The sequence below is a fragment of the Pieris rapae genome, chromosome 7, assembly GCF_905147795.1.
Source record: "Pieris rapae chromosome 7, ilPieRapa1.1, whole genome shotgun sequence".
Taxonomy (NCBI): domain Eukaryota; kingdom Metazoa; phylum Arthropoda; class Insecta; order Lepidoptera; family Pieridae; genus Pieris; species Pieris rapae.
In genome coordinates this window covers 3675690-3690328 of record NC_059515.1, presented here as the reverse complement: position 1 = coordinate 3690328, position 14639 = coordinate 3675690, and the positions used below count along the sequence as shown (strand labels likewise).

The following is a 14639-nucleotide window of genomic DNA, read 5'->3' as shown; positions in this document are numbered from 1 at the left end:
GTTACAGCAACACTTCACTATCGTATTAGTCCTTTTAACAAGAATGCTGCGTATAGTCGCCTACAAAAGTTTATTTTAATAACACTTCTTTGGTAGATTTCATTACATTCTTTTATTAGACTGCGAGAGAATGAAGAGCAAGAAAATATCCACAGACAATATGGTATTTTAAAATTTAAATATAAATATTTTTGCAACGCTCAAGAGAGCCGATTGCCACCAATTGTAAGCCAATTGCTAAGTAATTTACACTTCCAAATAGTTCAAAAAAAATGTGTCTCCTTTATCCTCCTAAATAGCATCATGTTTACACAAAAATATACAATGGCTTACACAAAATCACACAGATAATTGAAAACTACAAAGGAGGTATGGAATAACGAACTAAAAACATTAACCAAATGGTTAAATCAATATTTATGCTAATTTAAAAGCTGAATATCATTGAATACAGTATTACAGGCTTTTGTACTCACCTGTACAGTTGAAGTGGGCAAACGCTTGTGTCCGGCTTTCATCGTTACGTAAGCGTCCGCTACTCCATCTATTAGCATAATATATTATTTATTGATACTTTTCAATATTTGAACTTTCGCTGTTCTATCGGAAATCTGATGAATTAATTAATAAAAATGTCTTGGAACTTTTACTTAATTAATTTTAAAACGAATTATAGCATTGACGAATTAACTCGATAAATGGTGGCCAATCGGACTCTATAACCCATATTTCAGTTTCGAAGGAATTCATAAAAGAACGGGTCTATGCGGCATGGATAAAACGTTATAGTACAAATAATCGTACGACGAAAAGATATCTTACGACGGCTATGTAAAAGTTCAAGTAACACTTGTTAGGCGGAATATAACAAAAACAAATGTAAATTCTTAACCAGTAATAACTTATTCATTGTTTTTGTACTCAACAATTTAATCATCAAAATTACAAGTTGTTAAGATGTTTAAATGCCTGCGGGCTAGAAAGCACATTCCTTTGTTATGTAATAAACCTGATCGGCCATCTTTGGGCTTCTGACAATATCTGGGCGAGGCAGGGAAATTTGTCTTTCATGAGACAGTGTGTCGAATATTCAATGCGGTAATGCATATTAATCAATTTTAAACTACAATGAATTTTTTTTTAATTTCAAGTTGAATGTTATAAAATTTTACTCGGCTTAACATACACTATTGTTAAAATGAAATAATATTTTTGAAATTTTGATAATAGAAAACAAGAAATATTTCGTGGTTTGATTCAAGTAAATAATTTAACTCTTCTTCTTTAGATTCCATTGGTTATCAATAACTGGAATTGTAATGGGGTATAATGCGCCAGTTGAAGTAATTCCTCGGCGAAAATACCTAATGCTGGTCCACCCCGGTTCCATAAACACAACTACCATCTCATCTGTTTCCTTCCATTATGAAACGCATTAAAGATTTTCCTTTTTTTTGCTATAAAACTAAATAAAAACTATCGTTGACTATATATTCTGTTGCGTCTGCGCAGACTGGTTCACTAAAATCTCATGTGTATATCATTATCCGGGGCGAATCTCTATGGAGAATTTCGTGGATATTTTTGTAGGTGAAATTAGTCGATTAGACTGCAGCACTTTTCCCAGGTGTTCGACCTTACTTGCGCAAGAGTGAGCGAGTTAATGACCTAGCATTACGCAAGCATTCATTGAGCTTTTACCAAAGAAGCCTGTGCTTTTAAGGTATTTCGATTTTGATAATGCCTTACCCAACATAATTACATATTAAAACATTTGACGGGTATAGAAATGCTGGTAGAAGAAAATAAGCGGGTTTTCGTTTTACCTAGTTTAAAATAATAAATTATTCTTCTATATTAATTTTGGTATTTGCAGTAACGACATAACATACGAATTTATAACATTAATTACATAACACTACGTAGTGCAGTTTTCAGGAATTCGTTAGCAGCTTTGTGTGTGTGAAGAAGAAAGAAGTGTGTGAAGAAGAGTTTAGTTGCGTCTTTGAAGAATGTTTAAATGAATTTTGGTTCCATTTTTGTTCGGTGTCCTTATAGGTATAGTAGACAGACAGTATAGACAGGATAGTACCAGATTCGAAAATGCAAAGGAAGAAGTTGTTGAAAAAAGTCGTTTAGCATGTTCTTTAATATGCCTATTACGTGGAAGATAGGATAATTATTAAGACATAAAAGAGTGGACCAAATGTTTTGATAAGGTAAGGAAAGGTTTGTTCCCTTATTTTTTTACTATTGCGAAAAAAACTGATAAGTGTATAAAAATTGATTTTATCATTCAATATGAATAAGCAACGTCGGGCGTGGTCAGTACTTGGATGGGTGACCGCCTGGGAACACCGAGTGATGTCGGCTTATTGCATTTTTTAAACACAAGTGTAGCATAATAATAATAAATCATTTATTTGCAAGAAAGTAGTACATTTGTAACGATCAATTATAAAAATCCACACAATTAGCCACACAAAAATAGGCATGCAAATGATACATTACTTATCAAGTCAAATAATAAAAACATCAGTCTTAATAACTAAACTTATATTTTATAAAATATTATTACTTATAAAAGAATATTAAAACATATATAACGATTTCTTTAAATAAACGCATCTTTATGTATATTTTCAACTTTACACTTTTTCTTCCTTGTAAAAGTTATTACTTAAAAAAGAAATTTCCTATTTGTCTGTAACTGCTACAATGTAATTGGTTTAATTTATGATACAGTTTTACCACTTTACGAAAACTATTAAAAACAGTTGTTACTTTGATTCAAGACCTCGACGAAAAAAAATCACACTTGTCTCCGGCCTAGTTTGAGAGTAAGTCTCACGGCAGAAGTTGCATCAGAGGCCATTTAGAACTAGCCTAATTATGTGCAATCCTTCGCTTCACATCGTGACTTACATACTGAAGCAGCTTCATGGTGTTTAGTAGTTACAAAACAACTAACCTTTTGTATGAAAATAAATAAATATTTTTATCATTAAAATCATCCATAATTGATCACCATAGAATATATGTAATACGAAACAATATTTAAAACTACGATTTTAAGAAAAAAAATTGATAAGTTAATTGAAATTAAATTAAAATTTTGTTCCTATTCCATTTACATAAATCTCTAATTTTTTAATAAAAATAGGTGAATCCGTTGTATTACATTACTATCTTACATGATGTAAAGTATTTTAGATAAACATAAGTAAAACATACATATACCGAACCGTTTAATAATTTTACAAGTATCATTGCCAACGTCCATACCACGTTGAATATACCGGTTCTCGTCCGATCACCGAAGTTAAGCAACGTCGGGCGTGGTCAGTACTTGGATGGGTGACCGCCTGGGAACACCACGTGATGTTGGCTCTTTTTACTTTTAAAGGAAGTTTATTTTGTGTCAATAAGGGTCAGATCGACGAAAACTTAATTCAAGTCGTAAATAATTATAATATAACCTTAGAAAATGTCATTATTTTATTCTATATGAGCCAAAGAAATTTATATGTAAATTTCTGAAATATAAATACACACAGCATATTATTTGATATATTATTATTCTTCATTGTCTACTTGAAAAGTCAGGTATTCCTTTTATTATCAATGCTCATACGTATAATTTTATTGTTATGTGAGTAGAATATAAACTGTATTAATCCACAACACATACACAAACTACAGGTACATGATATAATGTCTATGAATATGGAAACATAAAAAATATTATGTTTCCATATTTAATGTCATGAATTAATAGTAATTTTTAATATAGAGGCATCTGTGATCTATTCTCTGTACCACGCACGCAAGTAGGACGTGTTACAAATAAATAACCGTTATTGTACAAATACCAAATTATTTCCAAAGATGGCGTGAGTAGTTTTTATAGTTCTTATAAAAAATGTTTGTTTTATGTAATTACATTATTTTATAGTAAAATACGCTAAGAAATTTAATAAATATCATCCTAGTATTATACTTATAAGTTTAAAATGAAGTAATATGTTATTAAAATATATAAAGTTTAATTTCCTATATGTGATAGCCAACGTCCATACCACGTTGAATACACCGGTTCTCGTCCGATCACCGAAGTTAAGCAACGTCGGGCGAGGTCAGTACTTGGATGGGTGACCGCCTGGGAACACCTCGTGATGTTGGCTTTTTGTTGCTCACCCATTAAGAATTCGAATGATCCTACCAGACTGATGCTATTTTTTTTAGTATTGGCCGATGAAAAATTAAATTCGTATTAAGATAAATTACAAAATTCAAAAAATACTTATAGTTTAATTCCTTAGGTATGTAACGATATGTGTAAAGTAAAATAGTAGGCATTTCTGTAATTAACCTTGAAATTACGGTCATTCCTTAACTATACTCCCTTAGAGGGCCGCAGAATATTCCCGTCTCCCCAGAGATATCCTCTTCATTTGTCTCTGTCTGCACTGTATAGTACACTGTGACACGGAAATTTCATTAGCCACTTCGCTTTCCATTCGAGGCTTAAAGGGAGGAATTTATATTAAAACTTGCTACACAACACAGGCCAAAAATATTCTTTGTTTGATGTTTGCCAGGTATAAATATATTTCCTAATATTTCTAAATAATTTACGTGTATTTAGTAACTGTACTAGATAGAACTAATGCAGACATAATACTATCTTAAAATGGGGTTGCTTAAATATCAGCGTCCTTTTCATTGATAATTCCATTTATAGACAAGAAGTAGCTTACATTATCTGCATGACACAACCTTTGGATCTATGTCATGAGGTCCACTTCAGGATGCTTTCCTTCAACGTACAAGCAAATGTTAATTGAGCACATTAAAATATAATCCATTGCCCTGCCGGGTGCTAACGACCTCAGAGTTAGTATCACAAGGATTCTGCTAGTTATAATTCTTAACTAAAACTTATAAACATTTTGAACTTCCTTATGAGGTTTGTATTAGGAATGAAACAACAACAGGGACAGATTTTCAATAAGTATTTTCTTAAGACAAAAATTGTTTATCGTTGTTTCATATGACATGTATACATATTCTATTAGGTTGGTGTACTGTAATAAATTATAATAGTAATAATAGTTGTATATAGTTTCACTTGCTAAGTAATATTAATTATATATGTATAAGAGATAATACTTAATATGTTTACTATGTAATTTATCTATCTATACATACTTCTATACATATAGTTTTATTTTCAATTGTCAATGACACGCATATACATTTAGAAGTTCGAGGTAAGGATTATCATATAATATTTTTTTAAGTTCCTTAGATCTAGAATATATCTTTATATTGCCAAATAATCACAGTGGGCGTGGTAAGCAGTCGCAATTGCTTGCAGTGCCTTGAGCGAGTACAAATTTACGGAGAAAAAGCGCCATTAACTTGCCTTACGCATCCTGAATATTATTGCATGTGAAACGGATAGAATTGATTGCATACTGGCTAAATTCCCAAGCATTGCGTCATAAAGTCATAAAAGGCTTTAGGTTTTATGTTTTCTTCCTTTGTTTATATTCTCTTTTTAGTTTAATTTTAGGTGAATAAGTTTTCTATTATATTAGTTTTAAGTTACTGTAAAAATAGGAAATAAGGAATTAAATACATAAGTAAATATTAAAAGTTAAATTTTCTTTTGGAGTTTCTCTGATTTAACTGAGCTAATTACATATTCATTCGCAGTTCCATATACCATATTCATATTTATATTTTTCTGTGTATACCAAATATAAAATATACAGTTACATATTGTTAACATGTGAAGCAAACAAAATACATTTCCTGAAACAAAACTAGATGTGCCGAGTAAAGTGATAATTGGTCGTCTACAAATTCGGTAGCCGTCAATTAATGCCTCACATTCCAACGCATTGGGGATTTTCCATAGATTTTCCTATATGTTATTAAAACAGTAATTTCATTCCAAACGAGGTTTTTCTATCATTCCAGATCACTAGAACTCTATACAAATAAAGTTTTAATACTGTAAAAATAATTCAATAGTAAATTAATTTAAAAATTGTTTAGTCGTATTTTAAGACTTCTATAATAAACACTAACCTATCCTACTTTAAACCACCCCTTTTTGGAATACCTTTAATATATAAATATGGGCATCAGTAACTCAACAATGAGTTTGAAAAGTATTTAAGGTAGACGATTAAGGTTACACGCAAAAGTATTCATAAAATTATTTGAAGCAGCTCAGTACTGTTATTTTAATTTTGTTTAGATTGTAATATTTCACAAGCCATGGTTGCTCGTGTCTGGTTGCTTTTAGCACCCGTACTCCGGCGCACGCGGGAAACCATACTAATGAGATCGACAAATAAAAAGCTATTTGTGTAGTGAACGGGAGCAAGGCTATGCTACTAGCTGAGCAATACTGCTTCAGTTGTTATTTTAAACTTAGAATTTTTCGAAGTCGAAACTGGAGATAGATTGAGAATAGTAAAAAATAGAATAAAAATTTAAAAATAAATGTTTAAGAACATTTCTTATACGGCTATTTTTAGTTGTTTGACTAACTTTTGAACGCAGTTTAATGTTAGCTCTGGTAAAGTTAGATTGCTTCTTAGTTTTGCGTAACACGACTTTCTTTAAAATGTTTGAAAAAAGCTTAATTATGAAAATAGCATAAATCAATTTATTGCGTTAAACGTACGATGGATATTTGTTACTTTTTATCGCCATTAAAACATGTAAAACCAAATTTCTGACTTCTACACAGAGTTTAAAACTAACTACTGTTATATTACTGTTTGATGGGGAAAGGACATGGTGGAACATTATTAAGAACAGATTCCAGTAGACATTACAAAAAGTATGATTATAAAGTAGTGGGGTTGCCGCGAGCCCCACAAGACAGAGGCAATTTGGTGGCGTTGGCTTACGAGCTACGACGCGTTATTAGCAATAAACAAAACTGGGGATCTCACACCGAGGCCTTTAAGTTGTAGATGGTCGCGGAAATAAGTATTAGATATAAAAATGTAAAGAATCTTATTCGAAATATTTAAAAAACCATCTGAACTCATGCAAGAAGGTTGTCTCTTGTCTGTCTAAGATTAAATTAAAATTACATCGGAGATTAAGTGCATTCAGTAAGATTTGGGTTTAAATAGTAAATTCAAAATACTATTTCCTCTTATTTAAAATTTAATAGAAATATAGGTTTGATATAATCGTTAGTGATTTGCAATCGCTTGTATCGTTTTCATATCCAGGAAAAGGCATCGCTCGTGCAGGTGAAATACTTCTACACACACGTTCTCACTCCCTTTGCTAGAAATAATACAATAAGCGAAAACCATGTCATGTTCACCGCATCGTTGCACTCCGAGAAGCTTCGAGTGTTGTATTTAAAATTATTATTGGGCATCAGTATCTAGACTAATGTCATGCCATGCAATCAAACGAAACGTGGTACGTTTAATGTATGTAAATATTAGTCATAAGTTTTTAAACCGATCACTTCTGTCTTACGCCATACGAAATAAATCACTAAGGTTAAAACATCATTAATATTAAATCACAGTTGATTTATAAGGCGGGGGTCACACCCTCGACACCTCGCATTATACGCCTGTTTGAGCCCTTATGGACCTCTAATGTATGGCTATCTTTTAAATAAATGAAAAGTTAAAATAGTGTGTTACTTTAGGTGATACGCATGAATACTCATACTCACTTCGTGTGAGGCTCCGTCAACATACAAAGGGCTAGAGTCGGTTGTGAATTTTTTTTTGAAGATGTTTTTTATGTAAAGTTCAGCAGATGCAAGATACAACCGTAATACATCTCCCCTAATAAGTCAAAAAGTCATGAAGTCCTCAGTGAAGTGAGTCCCCAGTCAGTCCGTCAGTCCGCAGGTCAGTCACGTATCTCTGGAATCCTCGGAGCAGGTTGCTCCGGCTAGGAAACTTCTGTGCTTCTGGAAGGAACTAGAAAACCGTTGTGCGTAAACGGATCAAATGAGTTTCTAATTACGAAAATTGAGTCTACAGTTCTACAATGTCTCCCCAAAATTATTTAAATAAACCCAAGATGGGTTAGAATTAATTGTTATAGCTTATCACTTAAGCACGAATAAAATATAGGTAACAATAACCTTGTTACATACCTATATTTTATTTACGTGTTTAAGCGCAGCATAGAGCTTGTGCATGCTTTGCAATATTATAAACACAGTAAAGTAATCTTAAATGACTCACTCGATTAATAATTACAAAAATAAGATAATTTTTATATTGTATTACGAATATTATTGTTTGATGGATTATTTTTAATAGGGCCTGTAACAATTTAAAAATACCAATGTCCAGTATTGGATAGGCACCAAAAGAAGACCTACATGTAAGATAAATTATCTATCTACATTTTAAAGGCCGGCCACGCAGTCACTCTTCCTTTGGCATTGAGAGTGTCCATCGGCGTATCAGCTAACATCAGATGAGGCTCCTGCCCGTTTGCCCACTGTTCTATAAAAACATCTCTTGCGATGCATATTTTTTTAATTTTAAAAGCTGTTATACAATTCAGCCAGTTCTTTTACAAGAACTATTGAAATTTGGGGATGTATCGAGACAAGTGGTATTGTATACAAAAGTATTTAAATATGCGAACAAATTTTCACGTCTTAAAAGAAACCATTATGTTACTAGGCCGTTGTGAGCGGGGAGCGCGGAGGGGGGAGTATGAAAACTGCGTGCGCGCTTCATTTACACGTCACTTATAAAGGACGACTCAAAATAGGTAACCTTAAATAAGTGTCATATGGTGAAACAACAAAACTAAATATATATATTAATATTTAGAAAAATCCGACAGAACAGATTTTTTTTATACATATGGCCTCTGCCCCACCTGTGGGACATAGGATAAAGTCAACCAAATCATTTAAAAAGATAATTTTTAATTGTCAATATGCTATCCTCAAAAATTATTATTTATTTAATCTAGATAACCTAATGTTTGGTATTGACAGGAATAGGTAAGGTTTAATAATTGTTAATTGTGATGGTTGAATTAGCACCTATTAAATCCTTATAATATATGTAAGTTTAGGCGCAAATCGAACTGAGCTTTGTATGAAATGTCTTTGAAATATGTCAAAACGATTTATATCTGTGCTATTATTAAACACCGGTTATTTTAGATCACCCTGTATATTAGGTGCAGTTCACACAAAATTCTAACATGAGCCCGCTAATTACACCGGCGGCTACTGTGCTTCCGGCTCCATCTGCGCCCACTGTGCCCTTTGTTTTTTATTCGGAATCGAACGCGGGAGGTCTTTATTGTCATTTTATAGCCTGTCTGATCATCCAATGTACCGTGTGAATATACTTTTATAGATATATAATAAATATGTACCAATGTAGGCCATGATTGGTGGAGACCAAAACCAATTCCTATTCGGTGGAAGAATAAAGAAACACTCCAGGCAAAAAATATCCGAAATGAACAAAAGTACTTACCATAGAAACAATGTTGGCTTCCGCCTTCCGCCTGTAGGTTCTATCCTCGGCTGTGGACTGTATACTTTCTGTTTATGCATCTAATTCTAAACCTCGCTGGTACAGAGAAGGTACATCGTACAGGATAAGGTTTGTTATCCAAAAATGGATGACTCGTCTATGACATAAGAATTATCAAAGAAACTGCAGTAAGCTGAGGCCAAGACACCATGCTTGCGCCATTGAATCATTATTATTAATTAGGTACAATAGATCTCTACATAAGGGAAGCCTAAGTATACTTGGCAATAACTTTTGTATTACGATTTTGTTTGTACCTAATATCTCCTATACCAGTATTATATAAATCTCTGCGATAACCCATAATGTCAATTAAAAATGAATTAATATAAGAAAAATCTATTACATCTGTCCGTCATCGACAAGTCGTATTTAAATAAATTATTGATTAGGGCCGGTACACAGGCGGCCGGCACGTGCCGCATAATCGTGTAATATCTGTTTATTGAGCTTCATTAACTCAACGGGGTATAGACGGGGCTTTATTTATTCTGACACACGTGAATTAGCAATAATAAAGTGTAATAAATTGTATATACGACTTAAGGTGGTTCTGAAAACCAGTTAATTTATTGATAAAAGCTAAAGCGAACCAGAATATTCAATTTTCAATATCACAAGCAGTTATAGGCGAACACGAAAACAAATATTAAACAAAACTATTAATTAACAGCTATTATAATTACAAAAACTAAAGGGAAATCGATTTTAAAGTGTGAAGTGAACAACTATGGATATGCAGACCTAGCTCGTTTATCAGAATGCTTAATCTCAAATCAATCGGTGAGAAGAAAGAAGATTTAAGAATTCAGTTAAACAATGGAAAAAATAAACGTTACAAAAATTACACCTATTGCTCCATCTCCGAATAGCTATGATGAGACCCCAGTCTAAGCACGTTAGAGAATGAGAATAATGAAAGTTTAAAAAGAAGAAAGAACAGAATAATTATACATGGAGCTAAAAAATACATAACATAGGTATTAAACCAGTAGTTTGGTGCGATTGTTTTTTAGTAATTAAGTCTTCTTATCTTTTCAGATAGGCTTAAATTTTAATTTAAAGCTACTCTTACAACTTCTGCAGAAGTTTCTTTTTATCAGAATTTAATGGAGACAGTATTTACTCTTTATAGTTACGTAAGTTCGTTTCGACTTAATATGATCGTTTTACGTCGACTACCTTTTTAGCTACATAATATAGAACATTTTGCCGTGTTATCTATATATCCCATACAGTCTGTCCGCTTTTCCGTAATTAAAACCATGTAGTTATAAAAATTTCCTCAGAGTTCAAGCAATAAATTTAAAAAATCCTGGATTTAGTCCAACCGTTTTTGAGTCTTGCGCTTAGCAATATATTTTGCGATTCATTTTTATTTCAAAATAAAAAATGTGGTTCAGGTAATTTTTCGCAAGATTCCATATTTGTAGCAAACGTGAAAAATATTTCCAATCTTCTTATTTTTAAAGTAATTTTAAGTGCTCTTGAAATGTTTAAGATGACAAATTTTTATTATTTGCTTTCTTAACTTAAAAGTTAACCTCCTTATTCATAAAACATGAAAGTGATTTATATATTATATATTTGTCTTAGCATTTTTAAATAGAAAAAGGTTTAGGTTTCTGACCCTTACATGTCTGAATTAAGAGAATTTAATTTAAAAAAATGTTGAATATAGAAGTAGTAAAAATAGATCAACACAGTTGCTATTACTTCATCAAAGACTATTTCCTACTGGTACTATTCCCTGTTTCTCAGAAGATAAGCAGTTGCAATGACTCGCTCCTAAACATGTTATGTTTGAGACTGGTTCATTTTTGGTACATGATACTGAGGTAGCGTTACCACATTTTCCGCATCTTACTTCAAGCGATAAGGATGTCCTAAACCTTTACGAAATTCGGATTCGGATTCGAATATTTTTAGGGTACACTGTTTTGCAACGTTTTATAGCGATCCTTATCGAATCGTAGATCTACAGACTATATAGACTGCATCAATTTAAATTGAAATACTGTGCAAACGACCGCCAGAGTCAGTACCCTCGCTCTTCCCAGGACATAATTATGTGTCTACTCGTCACCGTGTGCCAGCGACACATTGAAACATTAATTTGTTTGTTCCTTCTGTGTTTCCCACACTACATTTGTTTGAAATACGTAATTTATTATCCAATTTATTGTTTTTATTCTAAATCAAACATAAGTTACCTAATATAATCTTAGTTTCGTACTGGGTCTCATATCTATCTTTGTTCATTTTGATTTCGTAACTGTCGTATATCAAATTCCGTTTTGACATAGGTATAATTGTAGACTCAGAATTTTTACTTAAGAGTATCCTTAGGGTTTTTATCCGAACAAGATAAATAAACATCTTAATTGAAAAAAGTTAAGTACTTAATTCATCAATTTTATTGATAAGTTTTAATACTCATGGGTTTTGGAGTACGGCTCGACAGCAGATCATGAGTTCATGTTGAAATCCCGTGTGAGGTCGGTTTAAAGGTTTCGGTGTATCGGATCAAGGTAAGAAGATGTCCTATGTGACAGTGAGTCAGGCATTTATTCCATCGAAGTATAAGATTTTGGATTCTATTCCAGAAACATCTTTAATGCACTTTTGTTACTGCATGGCCAGTCTCAATAGAGTTGAGCCGCCGTGGCCGAGACAGCTTGGTACAATATATATAAATCTGAAGTGCGTTTTGCATGACACGTGCGGCTACAATATTGTCAATTATATCAAGCATTTCACCTGTCAGATAAACTAAATAATTCTAATAAACGCAAATACCTTTGATATTCCAACGTCAAGTACCCTCCAAGCGCATGTATTCCAATTGATAGGACATTCAATAAACGTAGAACGTCAAATGCAATCACGTCTCGTAATTACACAAAGCATTCTTCGTGAGAATTCGACGATATAAGAAATATTTGTTTCATAAAATACGCTTTATTTTATAGGCTATAGGGCTGTTAAAGTATTTGTATTCGGGTCATAGGATGCCCCTCGGCAATAAACATCAATCAACTGATTATTAAATGCACCTTTGGATTGTGAATTTCGCTTTGGTTCGGTGAATACATGCTTGTTTATATACATTGAATTTGGTATACAGCTAAAATAAGTCATGTAAATGGAAGCACCAGGTGACTTGGTGCTGTGATGTTGTTATGATGATGATGATGTTATTCTTGTAATGACGCAACATGTCCATGCCACGTTTTTAATTACTTTGTATTTATCATGCTGCATATCAAGGCCATATATATCATAATAAAGTCGAATATCGAAACCAGAAAGATTTTACGAAGGCTTCACTGGTATAAAGTCCCAATTGTAATAAGATAAATGTTTTTAACTCAGAGTTATAACTCTAAACGTGACATATATGTCATGTAATGCATTTTATACCTTTAAATCAATTGTAAATAAAAAAATGGATACGGATACTAGAATGTCAATCGAACTTAATTCTTGATTTTGATGCTGTCGAACCATTTTTCCTTTACAAAGTTTGACATATTTTATAGAGCTCAAGACTCGACTATAACTTGACTTACGAATGAAGAACTAAGTAAAACAAAATATTATTTTGCATTTTTAGCTCGAATACAAAGTGGAATACATCCCGGACCCATCCCTCACCTGGCGTCTGGCACGCGCACAGTATTAATATTGCTGTGTCAGCAACACACGTTCCCTCTATACAACATATTTTAATCTGGTCGTTGCATGTGAATATATTTTTAAAAGGCAATTGTTTCTCATGCCTTTCATCGCATCGAACCCTCGTATACAAAAAAAAAAATCTTATAAAGACAATCATTGATGCATAGGTACCTGCTCATTTCATAAATTTGAAAATTGATTTGAAAATTTTTTTATAATACAACGGGCGGCAAACTGGCATGAAGCTCATGTGATGTTAAATGATATAATATAAGACACTCCCAACGTCAAAGGGCTTGCGTGTACGTATGGCCTTTTAAGAATTCGTACGTTTATTAATTGGTATACGTAGAAGGACCCTTAGTCGAATTGGAAATAGTTCAATGGGCAGTTGGTCCAAATAGTGCGCGGCAAAAGTTCCTCAAAAATGCTAAAGTTGTCGGACCGATGATAAAACTCAGCTGTACGTTTATACCGAACAACTCCTCTGAACATTCTTCGTGGTAAATGCAGTTTTTAATGATTAGCTTCACGGATTACATATAAACTCGATATGCCCGGTTAGGTTCATCTACCGATCATGAGTAAACGCAGTACACATAATAGAACAATAGACAATTAATTGATTCGTGTATGGAAAACTGAAGTAGCAAGCATATTTTCAGCAGAAGGAAAGGAATAAAGATATACAAGAATTTACAAATTTAATATATTTTAGTTTAGTGGTACATTGCGATATTAAAGAATATTAAGATATTTTATGTCAACTTAAATATTTTTATTGCTAAATGTTTCGTTGCTGACCACGACGCTCAGAAATGAGCTGCCGACTAAAGAGAGAGAGAAATATTTTTATTAAAAAAAATCTACCAAAAAATTCATGTTAAGGAATTGCATACATTGATGGTATAGTATTTAGAATATACATATTATGAATTTCGTTTTAAGTATTTTATACTTAAATAATTATTCCAATAATTAAACTATTTCATAATTTTATTGTTTTTGTTCTGTTTGTAATTGTAAAAAATATTTTTGCACGACGCATGCTTTAAAGTAGGTATGGAACGAGTAGGTGCGATAGCTGTTTTATAAAATTACGAAAACTTATAAAATTTCCTACCCGCATTCTAAATATCGGTTCAAAAGCATTTTGTAGTTGGATAAAAACACAATTTTGTATCGCGAATTCCCCTCAGCCCCGATATAAATCAAAGCTAATACTTTGAGTTAGGCGCTGTTAACCGCAGTTTGTATGCGCGCACAGTCCGCCCAAACCGCCAACCGCCCGCCCAAGTTAATGTCTTGATCTATAGCTAAATACGGATTTCAAACTTTCTTTACGCAAGTTAAAATATAAAACTTTTTTCTCTAGCCAAT

The 14639-nt window shown here is 32.7% G+C and overlaps 2 non-coding genes across 2 annotated transcripts; both read left to right on the top strand.

The window, feature by feature from the left end:
- The first annotated feature begins 3271 nt into the window (after positions 1-3271).
- Positions 3272-3390, top strand: LOC123689381. Its single transcript, XR_006750362.1, has one exon. It is a non-coding gene; the product is annotated as a 5S ribosomal RNA (ribosomal RNA).
- Positions 3391-4065: 675 nt separating this feature from the next.
- Positions 4066-4184, top strand: LOC123689376. The gene has a single exon (XR_006750357.1). It is a non-coding gene; the product is annotated as a 5S ribosomal RNA (ribosomal RNA).
- The last annotated feature ends 10455 nt before the right edge of the window (positions 4185-14639 follow it).